Source organism: Eleutherodactylus coqui, chromosome 7 (genome assembly GCF_035609145.1).
Source record: "Eleutherodactylus coqui strain aEleCoq1 chromosome 7, aEleCoq1.hap1, whole genome shotgun sequence".
NCBI classification, from domain to species: domain Eukaryota; kingdom Metazoa; phylum Chordata; class Amphibia; order Anura; family Eleutherodactylidae; genus Eleutherodactylus; species Eleutherodactylus coqui.
Window position 1 is genome coordinate 226,884,450 of NC_089843.1, and position 14,848 is coordinate 226,899,297.

At 40.5% G+C, this 14,848-nt stretch overlaps 4 non-coding genes across 4 annotated transcripts; all 4 read left to right on the top strand.

The window, feature by feature from the left end:
- Positions 1-5,818: 5,818 nt before the first annotated feature.
- Positions 5,819-5,891, top strand: TRNAK-UUU (transfer RNA lysine (anticodon UUU)). Its single transcript has one exon. It is a non-coding gene; the product is annotated as a tRNA-Lys (tRNA).
- A 1,898-nt stretch (positions 5,892-7,789) lies between these two features.
- TRNAK-UUU (transfer RNA lysine (anticodon UUU)) lies at positions 7,790-7,862 on the top strand. The gene has a single exon. It is a non-coding gene; the product is annotated as a tRNA-Lys (tRNA).
- A 3,552-nt stretch (positions 7,863-11,414) lies between these two features.
- On the top strand, positions 11,415-11,487 carry TRNAK-UUU (transfer RNA lysine (anticodon UUU)). The gene has a single exon. It is a non-coding gene; the product is annotated as a tRNA-Lys (tRNA).
- A 1,898-nt stretch (positions 11,488-13,385) lies between these two features.
- TRNAK-UUU (transfer RNA lysine (anticodon UUU)) lies at positions 13,386-13,458 on the top strand. Its single transcript has one exon. It is a non-coding gene; the product is annotated as a tRNA-Lys (tRNA).
- Positions 13,459-14,848: the final 1,390 nt, after the last annotated feature.

The following is a 14,848-nucleotide window of genomic DNA, read 5'->3' on the forward strand; positions in this document are numbered from 1 at the left end:
AACAACCCTTCTATGTCTGTTTAGCAGATTTTGAGCACATTTTTGATTTTCCACCAAAGCTTTGTTTCTTTACCTCCATATTTTATGTTAAGACGCTTAGAGGAGCTAAGAAGAGCATTTTTCAGAGCCTGGATAGCTCAGTCGGTAGAGCATCAGACTTTTAATCTGAGGGTCCAGGGTTCAAGTCCCTGTTCAGGCGTACTTGCTAAAGCAAGCTGTCAAATGTCTTTATTGAGCACATCTTTGATTTTCCACTGAGTCTCTGCATCTTCAGTGCCGTGTTCTACTGTGCAAAACCAAGGGTATAAAAGCAGCTTGAGAACATCTTTGCTTATTGCAGAAACAACCCTTCTATGTCTGTTTAGCAGATTTTGAGCACATTTTTGATTTTCCACCAAAGCTTTGTTTCTTTACCTCCATATTTTATGTTAAGACGCTTAGAGGAGCTAAGAAGAGCATTTTTCAGAGCCTGGATAGTTCAGTCGGTAGAGCATCAGGGTTCAAGTCCCTGTTCAGGCGTACTTGCTAAAGCAAGCTGTCAAATGTCTTAATTGAGCACATCTTTGATTTTCCACTGAGTCTTTGCTTCTTTATTGTCGTGTTCTACTGTGCAAAACTGAGGGTATAGAAGCAGCTTGAGAAAATCTTTGTTTTTTGCAGAAACAACCCTTCTATGTCTGTTTAGCAAATTTTGGGCACATTGTTGATTTTCCACCAAAGCTTTGTTTCTTTACCTCCATATTTTATGTTGAGACACTTAGAGGAGCTAAGAAGAGCATTTTTCAGAGCCTGGATAGCTCAGTCGGTAGAGCATCAGACTTTTAATCTGAGGGTCCAGGGTTCAAGTCCCTGTTCAGGCGTACTTGCTAAAGCAAGCTGTCAAATGTCTTTATTGAGCACATCTTTGATTTTCCACTGAGTCTCTGCATCTTCAGTGCCGTGTTCTACTGTGCAAAACCAAGGGTATAGAAGCAGCTTGAGAACATCTTTGCTTATTGCAGAAACAACCCTTCTATGTCTGTTTAGCAGATTTTGAGCACATTTTTGATTTTCCACCAAAGCTTTGTTTCTTTACCTCCATATTTTATGTTAAGACGCTTAGAGGAGCTAAGAAGAGCATTTTTCAGAGCCTGGATAGCTCAGTCGGTAGAGCATCAGACTTTTAATCTGAGGGTCCAGGGTTCAAGTCCCTGTTCAAGCGTACTTGCTAAAGCAAGCTGTCAAATGTCTTTATTGAGCACATCTTTGATTTTCCACTGAGTCTCTGCATCTTCAGTGCCGTGTTCTACTGTGCAAAACCAAGGGTATAAAAGCAGCTTGAGAACATCTTTGCTTATTGCAGAAACAACCCTTCTATGTCTGTTTAGCAGATTTTGAGCACATTTTTGATTTTCCACCAAAGCTTTGTTTCTTTACCTCCATATTTTATGTTAAGACGCTTAGAGGAGCTAAGAAGAGCATTTTTCAGAGCCTGGATAGCTCAGTCGGTAGAGCATCAGACTTTTAATCTGAGGGTCCAGGGTTCAAGTCCCTGTTCAGGCGTACTTGCTAAAGCAAGCTGTCAAATGTCTTTATTGAGCACATCTTTGATTTTCCACTGAGTCTCTGCATCTTCAGTGCCGTGTTCTACTGTGCAAAACCAAGGATATAGAAGCAGCTTGAGAACATCTTTGCTTATTGCAGAAACAACCCTTCTATGTCTGTTTAGCAGATTTTGAGCACATTTTTGATTTTCCACCAAAGCTTTGTTTCTTTACCTCCATATTTTATATTAAGACACTTAGAGGAGCTAAGAAGAGCATTTTTCAGAGCCTGGATAGCTCAGTCGGTAGAGCATCAGACTTTTAATTTGAGGATCCAGGGTTCAAGTTCCTGTTCAGGCGTGCTTGCTAAAGCAAGCTGTCAAATGTCTTTATTGAGCACATCTTTGATTTTCCACTGAGTCTCTGCATCTTCAGTGCCGTGTTCTACTGTGCAAAACCAAGGGTGTAGAAGCAGCTTGAGAACATCTTTGCTTATTGCAGAAACAACCCTTCTATGTCTGTTTAGCAGATTTTGAGCACATTATTGATTTTCCACCAAAGCTTTGTTTCTTTACCTCCATATTTTATGTTAAGACGCTTAGAGGAGCTAAGAAGAGCATTTTTCAGAGCCTGGATAGTTCAGTCGGTAGAGCATCAGGGTTCAAGTCCCTGTTCAGGCGTACTTGCTAAAGCAAGCTGTCAAATGTCTTTATTGAGCACATCTTTGATTTTCCACTGAGTCTCTGCATCTTCAGTGCCGTGTTCTACTGTGCAAAACCAAGGGTATAGAAGCAGCTTGAGAACATCTTTGCTTATTGCAGAAACAACCCTTCTATGTCTGTTTAGCAGATTTTGAGCACATTGTTGATTTTCCACCAAAGCTTTGTTTCTTTACCTCCATATTTTATGTTAAGACGCTTAGAGGAGCTAAGAAGAGCATTTTTCAGAGCCTGGATAGCTCAGTCGGTAGAGTATCAGACTTTTAATCTGAGGGTCCAGGGTTCAAGTCCCTGTTCAGGCGTACTTGCTAAAGCAAGCTGTCAAATGTCTTTATTGAGCACATCTTTGATTTTCCACTGAGTCTCTGCATCTTCAGTGCCGTGTTCTACTGTGCAAAACCAAGGATATAGAAGCAGCTTGAGAACATCTTTGCTTATTGCAGAAACAACCCTTCTATGTCTGTTTAGCAGATTTTGAGCACATTTTTGATTTTCCACCAAAGCTTTGTTTCTTTACCTCCATATTTTATATTAAGACACTTAGAGGAGCTAAGAAGAGCATTTTTCAGAGCCTGGATAGCTCAGTCGGTAGAGCATCAGACTTTTAATTTGAGGATCCAGGGTTCAAGTTCCTGTTCAGGCGTGCTTGCTAAAGCAAGCTGTCAAATGTCTTTATTGAGCACATCTTTGATTTTCCACTGAGTCTCTGCATCTTCAGTGCCGTGTTCTACTGTGCAAAACCAAGGGTGTAGAAGCAGCTTGAGAACATCTTTGCTTATTGCAGAAACAACCCTTCTATGTCTGTTTAGCAGATTTTGAGCACATTATTGATTTTCCACCAAAGCTTTGTTTCTTTACCTCCATATTTTATGTTAAGACGCTTAGAGGAGCTAAGAAGAGCATTTTTCAGAGCCTGGATAGTTCAGTCGGTAGAGCATCAGGGTTCAAGTCCCTGTTCAGGCGTACTTGCTAAAGCAAGCTGTCAAATGTCTTTATTGAGCACATCTTTGATTTTCCACTGAGTCTCTGCATCTTCAGTGCCGTGTTCTACTGTGCAAAACCAAGGGTATAGAAGCAGCTTGAGAACATCTTTGCTTATTGCAGAAACAACCCTTCTATGTCTGTTTAGCAGATTTTGAGCACATTATTGATTTTCCACCAAAGCTTTGTTTCTTTACCTCCATATTTTATGTTAAGACGCTTAGAGGAGCTAAGAAGAGCATTTTTCAGAGCCTGGATAGCTCAGTCGGTAGAGCATCAGACTTTTATTCTGAGGGTCCAGGGTTCAAGTCCCTGTTCAGGCATACTTGTTAAAGCAAGCTGTCAAATGTCTTTATTGAGCACATCTTTGATTTTCCACTGAGTCTCTGCATCTTCAGTGCCGTGTTCTACTGTGCAAAACCAAGGGTATAAAAGCAGCTTGAGAACATCTTTGCTTATTGCAGAAACAACCCTTCTATGTCTGTTTAGCAGATTTTGAGCACATTTTTGATTTTCCACCAAAGCTTTGTTTCTTTACCTCCATATTTTATGTTAAGACGCTTAGAGGAGCTAAGAAAAGCATTGTTCAGAGCCTGGATAGTTCAGTCGGTAGAGCATCAGGGTTCAAGTCCCTGTTCAGGCGTACTTGCTAAAGCAAGCTGTCAAATGTCTTAATTGAGCACATCTTTGATTTTCCACTGAGTCTTTGCTTCTTTATTGTCGTGTTCTACTGTGCAAAACTGAGGGTATAGAAGCAGCTTGAGAAAATCTTTGTTTTTTGCAGAAACAACCCTTCTATGTCTGTTTAGCAAATTTTGGGCACATTGTTGATTTTCCACCAAAGCTTTGTTTCTTTACCTCCATATTTTATGTTAAGACGCTTAGAGGAGCTAAGAAGAGCATTTTTCAGAGCCTGGATAGCTCAGTCGGTAGAGCATCAGACTTTTAATCTGAGGGTCCAGGGTTCAAGTCCCTGTTCAGGCGTACTTGCTAAAGCAAGCTGTCAAATGTCTTTATTGAGCACATCTTTGATTTTCCACTGAGTCTCTGCATCTTCAGTGCCGTGTTCTACTGTGCAAAACCAAGGGTATAAAAGCAGCTTGAGAACATCTTTGCTTATTGCAGAAACAACCCTTCTATGTCTGTTTAGCAGATTTTGAGCACATTTTTGATTTTCCACCAAAGCTTTGTTTCTTTACCTCCATATTTTATGTTAAGACGCTTAGAGGAGCTAAGAAGAGCATTTTTCAGAGCCTGGATAGCTCAGTCGGTAGAGCATCAGACTTTTAATCTGAGGGTCCAGGGTTCAAGTTCCTGTTCAGGCGTACTTGCTAAAGCAAGCTGTCAAATGTCTTTATTGAGCACATCTTTGATTTTCCACTGAGTCTCTGCATCTTCAGTGCCGTGTTCTACTGTGCAAAACCAAGGATATAGAAGCAGCTTGAGAACATCTTTGCTTATTGCAGAAACAACCCTTCTATGTCTGTTTAGCAGATTTTGAGCACATTTTTGATTTTCCACCAAAGCTTTGTTTCTTTACCTCCATATTTTATATTAAGACACTTAGAGGAGCTAAGAAGAGCATTTTTCAGAGCCTGGATAGCTCAGTCGGTAGAGCATCAGACTTTTAATCTGAGGATCCAGGGTTCAAGTTCCTGTTCAGGCATGCTTGCTAAAGCAAGCTGTCAAATGTCTTTATTGAGCACATCTTTGATTTTCCACTGAGTCTCTGCATCTTCAGTGCCGTGTTCTACTGTGCAAAACCAAGGGTATAGAAGCAGCTTGAGAACATCTTTGCTTATTGCAGAAACAACCCTTCTATGTCTGTTTAGCAGATTTTGAGCACATTTTTGATTTTCCACCAAAGCTTTGTTTCTTTACCTCCATATTTTATGTTAAGACGCTTAGAGGAGCTAAGAAGAGCATTTTTCAGAGCCTGGATAGCTCAGTCGGTAGAGCATCAGACTTTTAATCTGAGGATCCAGGGTTCAAGTCCCTGTTCAGGCGTACTTGCTAAAGCAAGCTGTCAAATGTCTTTATTGAGCACATCTTTGATTTTCCACTGAGTCTCTGCATCTTCAGTGCCGTGTTCTACTGTGCAAAACCAAGGGTATAAAAGCAGCTTGAGAACATCTTTGCTTATTGCAGAAACAACCCTTCTATGTCTGTTTAGCAGATTTTGAGCACATTTTTGATTTTCCACCAAAGCTTTGTTTCTTTACCTCCATATTTTATGTTAAGACGCTTAGAGGAGCTAAGAAGAGCATTTTTCAGAGCCTGGATAGTTCAGTCGGTAGAGCATCAGGGTTCAAGTCCCTGTTCAGGCGTACTTGCTAAAGCAAGCTGTCAAATGTCTTTATTGAGCACATCTTTGATTTTCCACTGAGTCTCTGCATCTTCAGTGCCGTGTTCTACTGTGCAAAACCAAGGGTATAGAAGCAGCTTGAGAACATCTTTGCTTATTGCAGAAACAACCCTTCTATGTCTGTTTAGCAGATTTTGAGCACATTATTGATTTTCCACCAAAGCTTTGTTTCTTTACCTCCATATTTTATGTTAAGACGCTTAGAGGAGCTAAGAAGAGCATTTTTCAGAGCCTGGATAGCTCAGTCGGTAGAGCATCAGACTTTTAATCTGAGGGTCCAGGGTTCAAGTCCCTGTTCAGGCATACTTGCTAAAGCAAGCTGTCAAATGTCTTTATTGAGCACATCTTTGATTTTCCACTGAGTCTCTGCATCTTCAGTGCCGTGTTCTACTGTGCAAAACCAAGGGTATAAAAGCAGCTTGAGAACATCTTTGCTTATTGCAGAAACAACCCTTCTATGTCTGTTTAGCAGATTTTGAGCACATTTTTGATTTTCCACCAAAGCTTTGTTTCTTTACCTCCATATTTTATGTTAAGACGCTTAGAGGAGCTAAGAAAAGCATTGTTCAGAGCCTGGATAGTTCAGTCGGTAGAGCATCAGGGTTCAAGTCCCTGTTCAGGCGTACTTGCTAAAGCAAGCTGTCAAATGTCTTAATTGAGCACATCTTTGATTTTCCACTGAGTCTTTGCTTCTTTATTGTCGTGTTCTACTGTGCAAAACTGAGGGTATAGAAGCAGCTTGAGAAAATCTTTGTTTTTTGCAGAAACAACCCTTCTATGTCTGTTTAGCAAATTTTGGGCACATTGTTGATTTTCCACCAAAGCTTTGTTTCTTTACCTCCATATTTTATGTTAAGACGCTTAGAGGAGCTAAGAAGAGCATTTTTCAGAGCCTGGATAGCTCAGTCGGTAGAGCATCAGACTTTTAATCTGAGGGTCCAGGGTTCAGGCGTACTTGCTAAAGCAAGCTGTCAAATGTCTTTATTGAGCACATCTTTGATTTTCCACTGAGTCTCTGCATCTTCAGTGCCGTGTTCTACTGTGCAAAACCAAGGGTATAGAAGCAGCTTGAGAACATCTTTGCTTATTGCAGAAACAACCCTTCTATGTCTGTTTAGCAGATTTTGAGCACATTTTTGATTTTCCACCAAAGCTTTGTTTCTTTACCTCCATATTTTATGTTAAGACGCTTAGAGGAGCTAAGAAGAGCATTTTTCAGAGCCTGGATAGTTCAGTCGGTAGAGCATCAGGGTTCAAGCCCCTGTTCAGGCGTACTTGCTAAAGCAAGCTGTCAAATGTCTTAATTGAGCACATCTTTGATTTTCCACTGAGTCTTTGCTTCTTTATTGTCGTGTTCTACTGTGCAAAACTGAGGGTATAGAAGCAGCTTGAGAAAATCTTTGTTTTTTGCAGAAACAACCCTTCTATGTCTGTTTAGCAAATTTTGGGCACATTGTTGATTTTCCACCAAAGCTTTGTTTCTTTACCTCCATATTTTATGTTAAGACGCTTAGAGGAGCTAAGAAGAGCATTTTTCAGACCCTGGATAGCTCAGTCGGTAGAGCATCAGACTTTTAATCTGAGGATCCAGGGTTCAAGTCCCTGTTCAGGCGTACTTGCTAAAGCAAGCTGTCAAATGTCTTTATTGAGCATATCTTTGATTTTCCACTGAGTCTCTGCATCTTCAGTGCCGTGTTCTACTGTGCAAAACCAAGGGTATAAAAGCAGCTTGAGAACATCTTTGCTTATTGCAGAAACAACCCTTCTATGTCTGTTTAGCAGATTTTGAGCACATTTTTGATTTTCCACCAAAGCTTTGTTTCTTTACCTCCATATTTTATGTTAAGACGCTTAGAGGAGCTAAGAAGAGCATTTTTCAGAGCCTGGATAGTTCAGTCGGTAGAGCATCAGGGTTCAAGTCCCTGTTCAGGCGTACTTGCTAAAGCAAGCTGTCAAATGTCTTTATTGAGCACATCTTTGATTTTCCACTGAGTCTCTGCATCTTCAGTGCCGTGTTCTACTGTGCAAAACCAAGGGTATAGAAGCAGCTTGAGAACATCTTTGCTTATTGCAGAAACAACCCTTCTATGTCTGTTTAGCAGATTTTGAGCACATTTTTGATTTTCCACCAAAGCTTTGTTTCTTTACCTCCATATTTTATGTTAAGACGCTTAGAGGAGCTAAGAAGAGCATTTTTCAGAGCCTGGATAGCTCAGTCGGTAGAGCATCAGACTTTTAATCTGAGGGTCCAGGGTTCAAGTCCCTGTTCAGGCATACTTGCTAAAGCAAGCTGTCAAATGTCTTTATTGAGCACATCTTTGATTTTCCACTGAGTCTCTGCATCTTCAGTGCCGTGTTCTACTGTGCAAAACCAAGGGTATAAAAGCAGCTTGAGAACATCTTTGCTTATTGCAGAAACAACCCTTCTATGTCTGTTTAGCAGATTTTGAGCACATTTTTGATTTTCCACCAAAGCTTTGTTTCTTTACCTCCATATTTTATGTTAAGACGCTTAGAGGAGCTAAGAAGAGCATTTTTCAGAGCCTGGATAGTTCAGTCGGTAGAGCATCAGGGTTCAAGTCCCTGTTCAGGCGTACTTGCTAAAGCAAGCTGTCAAATGTCTTAATTGAGCACATCTTTGATTTTCCACTGAGTCTTTGCTTCTTTATTGTCGTGTTCTACTGTGCAAAACTGAGGGTATAGAAGCAGCTTGAGAAAATCTTTGTTTTTTGCAGAAACAACCCTTCTATGTCTGTTTAGCAAATTTTGGGCACATTGTTGATTTTCCACCAAAGCTTTGTTTCTTTACCTCCATATTTTATGTTAAGACGCTTAGAGGAGCTAAGAAGAGCATTTTTCAGAGCCTGGATAGCTCAGTCGGTAGAGCATCAGACTTTTAATCTGAGGGTCCAGGGTTCAAGTCCCTGTTCAGGCGTACTTGCTAAAGCAAGCTGTCAAATGTCTTTATTGAGCACATCTTTGATTTTCCAGTGAGTCTCTGCATCTTCAGTGTCGTGTTCTACTGTGCAAAACCAAGGGTATAAAAGCAGCTTGAGAACATCTTTGCTTATTGCAGAAACAACCCTTCTATGTCTGTTTAGCAGATTTTGAGCACATTTTTGATTTTCCACCAAAGCTTTGTTTCTTTACCTCCATATTTTATGTTAAGACGCTTAGAGGAGCTAAGAAGAGCATTTTTCAGAGCCTGGATAGTTCAGTCGGTAGAGCATCAGGGTTCAAGTCCCTGTTCAGGCGTACTTGCTAAAGCAAGCTGTCAAATGTCTTTATTGAGCACATCTTTGATTTTCCACTGAGTCTCTGCATCTTCAGTGCCGTGTTCTACTGTGCAAAACCAAGGGTATAAAAGCAGCTTGAGAACATCTTTGCTTATTGCAGAAACAACCCTTCTATGTCTGTTTAGCAGATTTTGAGCACATTTTTGATTTTCCACCAAAGCTTTGTTTCTTTACCTCCATATTTTATGTTAAGACGCTTAGAGGAGCTAAGAAGAGCATTTTTCAGAGCCTGGATAGTTCAGTCGGTAGAGCATCAGGGTTCAAGTCCCTGTTCAGGCGTACTTGCTAAAGCAAGCTGTCAAATGTCTTTATTGAGCACATCTTTGATTTTCCACTGAGTCTCTGCATCTTCAGTGCCGTGTTCTACTGTGCAAAACCAAGGGTATAAAAGCAGCTTGAGAACATCTTTGCTTATTGCAGAAACAACCCTTCTATGTCTGTTTAGCAGATTTTGAGCACATTTTTGATTTTCCACCAAAGCTTTGTTTCTTTACCTCCATATTTTATGTTAAGACGCTTAGAGGAGCTAAGAAGAGCATTTTTCAGAGCCTGGATAGCTCAGTCGGTAGAGCATCAGACTTTTAATCTGAGGATCCAGGGTTCAAGTTCCTGTTCAGGCGTGCTTGCTAAAGCAAGCTGTCAAATGTCTTTATTGAGCACATCTTTGATTTTCCACTGAGTCTCTGCATCTTCAGTGCCGTGTTCTACTGTGCAAAACCAAGGGTATAGAAGCAGCTTGAGAACATCTTTGCTTATTGCAGAAACAACCCTTCTATGTCTGTTTAGCAGATTTTGAGCACATTTTTGATTTTCCACCAAAGCTTTGTTTCTTTACCTCCATATTTTATGTTAAGACGCTTAGAGGAGCTAAGAAGAGCATTTTTCAGAGCCTGGATAGCTCAGTCGGTAGAGCATCAGACTTTTAATCTGAGGATCCAGGGTTCAAGTCCCTGTTCAGGCGTACTTGCTAAAGCAAGCTGTCAAATGTCTTTATTGAGCACATCTTTGATTTTCCACTGAGTCTCTGCATCTTCAGTGCCGTGTTCTACTGTGCAAAACCAAGGGTATAAAAGCAGCTTGAGAACATCTTTGCTTATTGCAGAAACAACCCTTCTATGTCTGTTTAGCAGATTTTGAGCACATTTTTGATTTTCCACCAAAGCTTTGTTTCTTTACCTCCATATTTTATGTTAAGACGCTTAGAGGAGCTAAGAAGAGCATTTTTCAGAGCCTGGATAGTTCAGTCGGTAGAGCATCAGGGTTCAAGTCCCTGTTCAGGCGTACTTGCTAAAGCAAGCTGTCAAATGTCTTAATTGAGCACATCTTTGATTTTCCACTGAGTCTTTGCTTCTTTATTGTCGTGTTCTACTGTGCAAAACTGAGGGTATAGAAGCAGCTTGAGAAAATCTTTGTTTTTTGCAGAAACAACCCTTCTATGTCTGTTTAGCAAATTTTGGGCACATTGTTGATTTTCCACCAAAGCTTTGTTTCTTTACCTCCATATTTTATGTTAAGACGCTTAGAGGAGCTAAGAAGAGCATTTTTCAGAGCCTGGATAGCTCAGTCGGTAGAGCATCAGACTTTTAATCTGAGGGTCCAGGGTTCAAGTCCCTGTTCAGGCGTACTTGCTAAAGCAAGCTGTCAAATGTCTTTATTGAGCACATCTTTGATTTTCCAGTGAGTCTCTGCATCTTCAGTGCCGTGTTCTACTGTGCAAAACCAAGGGTATAAAAGCAGCTTGAGAACATCTTTGCTTATTGCAGAAACAACCCTTCTATGTCTGTTTAGCAGATTTTGAGCACATTTTTGATTTTCCACCAAAGCTTTGTTTCTTTACCTCCATATTTTATGTTAAGACGCTTAGAGGAGCTAAGAAGAGCATTTTTCAGAGCCTGGATAGTTCAGTCGGTAGAGCATCAGGGTTCAAGTCCCTGTTCAGGCGTACTTGCTAAAGCAAGCTGTCAAATGTCTTTATTGAGCACATCTTTGATTTTCCACTGAGTCTCTGCATCTTCAGTGCCGTGTTCTACTGTGCAAAACCAAGGGTATAAAAGCAGCTTGAGAACATCTTTGCTTATTGCAGAAACAACCCTTCTATGTCTGTTTAGCAGATTTTGAGCACATTTTTGATTTTCCACCAAAGCTTTGTTTCTTTACCTCCATATTTTATGTTAAGACGCTTAGAGGAGCTAAGAAGAGCATTTTTCAGAGCCTGGATAGTTCAGTCGGTAGAGCATCAGGGTTCAAGTCCCTGTTCAGGCGTACTTGCTAAAGCAAGCTGTCAAATGTCTTTATTGAGCACATCTTTGATTTTCCACTGAGTCTCTGCATCTTCAGTGCCGTGTTCTACTGTGCAAAACCAAGGGTATAAAAGCAGCTTGAGAACATCTTTGCTTATTGCAGAAACAACCCTTCTATGTCTGTTTAGCAGATTTTGAGCACATTATTGATTTTCCACCAAAGCTTTGTTTCTTTACCTCCATATTTTATGTTAAGACGCTTAGAGGAGCTAAGAAGAGCATTTTTCAGAGCCTGGATAGCTCAGTCGGTAGAGCATCAGACTTTTAATCTGAGGGTCCAGGGTTCAAGTCCCTGTTCAGGCATACTTGCTAAAGCAAGCTGTCAAATGTCTTTATTGAGCACATCTTTGATTTTCCACTGAGTCTCTGCATCTTCAGTGCCGTGTTCTACTGTGCAAAACCAAGGGTATAAAAGCAGCTTGAGAACATCTTTGCTTATTGCAGAAACAACCCTTCTATGTCTGTTTAGCAGATTTTGAGCACATTTTTGATTTTCCACCAAAGCTTTGTTTCTTTACCTCCATATTTTATGTTAAGACGCTTAGAGGAGCTAAGAAAAGCATTGTTCAGAGCCTGGATAGTTCAGTCGGTAGAGCATCAGGGTTCAAGTCCCTGTTCAGGCGTACTTGCTAAAGCAAGCTGTCAAATGTCTTAATTGAGCACATCTTTGATTTTCCACTGAGTCTTTGCTTCTTTATTGTCGTGTTCTACTGTGCAAAACTGAGGGTATAGAAGCAGCTTGAGAAAATCTTTGTTTTTTGCAGAAACAACCCTTCTATGTCTGTTTAGCAAATTTTGGGCACATTGTTGATTTTCCACCAAAGCTTTGTTTCTTTACCTCCATATTTTATGTTAAGACGCTTAGAGGAGCTAAGAAGAGCATTTTTCAGAGCCTGGATAGCTCAGTCGGTAGAGCATCAGACTTTTAATCTGAGGGTCCAGGGTTCAGGCGTACTTGCTAAAGCAAGCTGTCAAATGTCTTTATTGAGCACATCTTTGATTTTCCACTGAGTCTCTGCATCTTCAGTGCCGTGTTCTACTGTGCAAAACCAAGGGTATAGAAGCAGCTTGAGAACATCTTTGCTTATTGCAGAAACAACCCTTCTATGTCTGTTTAGCAGATTTTGAGCACATTTTTGATTTTCCACCAAAGCTTTGTTTCTTTACCTCCATATTTTATGTTAAGACGCTTAGAGGAGCTAAGAAGAGCATTTTTCAGAGCCTGGATAGTTCAGTCGGTAGAGCATCAGGGTTCAAGCCCCTGTTCAGGCGTACTTGCTAAAGCAAGCTGTCAAATGTCTTAATTGAGCACATCTTTGATTTTCCACTGAGTCTTTGCTTCTTTATTGTCGTGTTCTACTGTGCAAAACTGAGGGTATAGAAGCAGCTTGAGAAAATCTTTGTTTTTTGCAGAAACAACCCTTCTATGTCTGTTTAGCAAATTTTGGGCACATTGTTGATTTTCCACCAAAGCTTTGTTTCTTTACCTCCATATTTTATGTTAAGACGCTTAGAGGAGCTAAGAAGAGCATTTTTCAGACCCTGGATAGCTCAGTCGGTAGAGCATCAGACTTTTAATCTGAGGATCCAGGGTTCAAGTCCCTGTTCAGGCGTACTTGCTAAAGCAAGCTGTCAAATGTCTTTATTGAGCATATCTTTGATTTTCCACTGAGTCTCTGCATCTTCAGTGCCGTGTTCTACTGTGCAAAACCAAGGGTATAAAAGCAGCTTGAGAACATCTTTGCTTATTGCAGAAACAACCCTTCTATGTCTGTTTAGCAGATTTTGAGCACATTTTTGATTTTCCACCAAAGCTTTGTTTCTTTACCTCCATATTTTATGTTAAGACGCTTAGAGGAGCTAAGAAGAGCATTTTTCAGAGCCTGGATAGTTCAGTCGGTAGAGCATCAGGGTTCAAGTCCCTGTTCAGGCGTACTTGCTAAAGCAAGCTGTCAAATGTCTTTATTGAGCACATCTTTGATTTTCCACTGAGTCTCTGCATCTTCAGTGCCGTGTTCTACTGTGCAAAACCAAGGGTATAGAAGCAGCTTGAGAACATCTTTGCTTATTGCAGAAACAACCCTTCTATGTCTGTTTAGCAGATTTTGAGCACATTTTTGATTTTCCACCAAAGCTTTGTTTCTTTACCTCCATATTTTATGTTAAGACGCTTAGAGGAGCTAAGAAGAGCATTTTTCAGAGCCTGGATAGCTCAGTCGGTAGAGCATCAGACTTTTAATCTGAGGGTCCAGGGTTCAAGTCCCTGTTCAGGCATACTTGCTAAAGCAAGCTGTCAAATGTCTTTATTGAGCACATCTTTGATTTTCCACTGAGTCTCTGCATCTTCAGTGCCGTGTTCTACTGTGCAAAACCAAGGGTATAAAAGCAGCTTGAGAACATCTTTGCTTATTGCAGAAACAACCCTTCTATGTCTGTTTAGCAGATTTTGAGCACATTTTTGATTTTCCACCAAAGCTTTGTTTCTTTACCTCCATATTTTATGTTAAGACGCTTAGAGGAGCTAAGAAGAGCATTTTTCAGAGCCTGGATAGTTCAGTCGGTAGAGCATCAGGGTTCAAGTCCCTGTTCAGGCGTACTTGCTAAAGCAAGCTGTCAAATGTCTTAATTGAGCACATCTTTGATTTTCCACTGAGTCTTTGCTTCTTTATTGTCGTGTTCTACTGTGCAAAACTGAGGGTATAGAAGCAGCTTGAGAAAATCTTTGTTTTTTGCAGAAACAACCCTTCTATGTCTGTTTAGCAAATTTTGGGCACATTGTTGATTTTCCACCAAAGCTTTGTTTCTTTACCTCCATATTTTATGTTAAGACGCTTAGAGGAGCTAAGAAGAGCATTTTTCAGAGCCTGGATAGCTCAGTCGGTAGAGCATCAGACTTTTAATCTGAGGGTCCAGGGTTCAAGTCCCTGTTCAGGCGTACTTGCTAAAGCAAGCTGTCAAATGTCTTTATTGAGCACATCTTTGATTTTCCAGTGAGTCTCTGCATCTTCAGTGTCGTGTTCTACTGTGCAAAACCAAGGGTATAAAAGCAGCTTGAGAACATCTTTGCTTATTGCAGAAACAACCCTTCTATGTCTGTTTAGCAGATTTTGAGCACATTTTTGATTTTCCACCAAAGCTTTGTTTCTTTACCTCCATATTTTATGTTAAGACGCTTAGAGGAGCTAAGAAGAGCATTTTTCAGAGCCTGGATAGTTCAGTCGGTAGAGCATCAGGGTTCAAGTCCCTGTTCAGGCGTACTTGCTAAAGCAAGCTGTCAAATGTCTTTATTGAGCACATCTTTGATTTTCCACTGAGTCTCTGCATCTTCAGTGCCGTGTTCTACTGTGCAAAACCAAGGGTATAAAAGCAGCTTGAGAACATCTTTGCTTATTGCAGAAACAACCCTTCTATGTCTGTTTAGCAGATTTTGAGCACATTTTTGATTTTCCACCAAAGCTTTGTTTCTTTACCTCCATATTTTATGTTAAGACGCTTAGAGGAGCTAAGAAGAGCATTTTTCAGAGCCTGGATAGTTCAGTCGGTAGAGCATCAGGGTTCAAGTCCCTGTTCAGGCGTACTTGCTAAAGCAAGCTGTCAAATGTCTTTATTGAGCACATCTTTGATTTTCCACTGAGTCTCTGCATCTTCAGTGCCGTGTTCTACT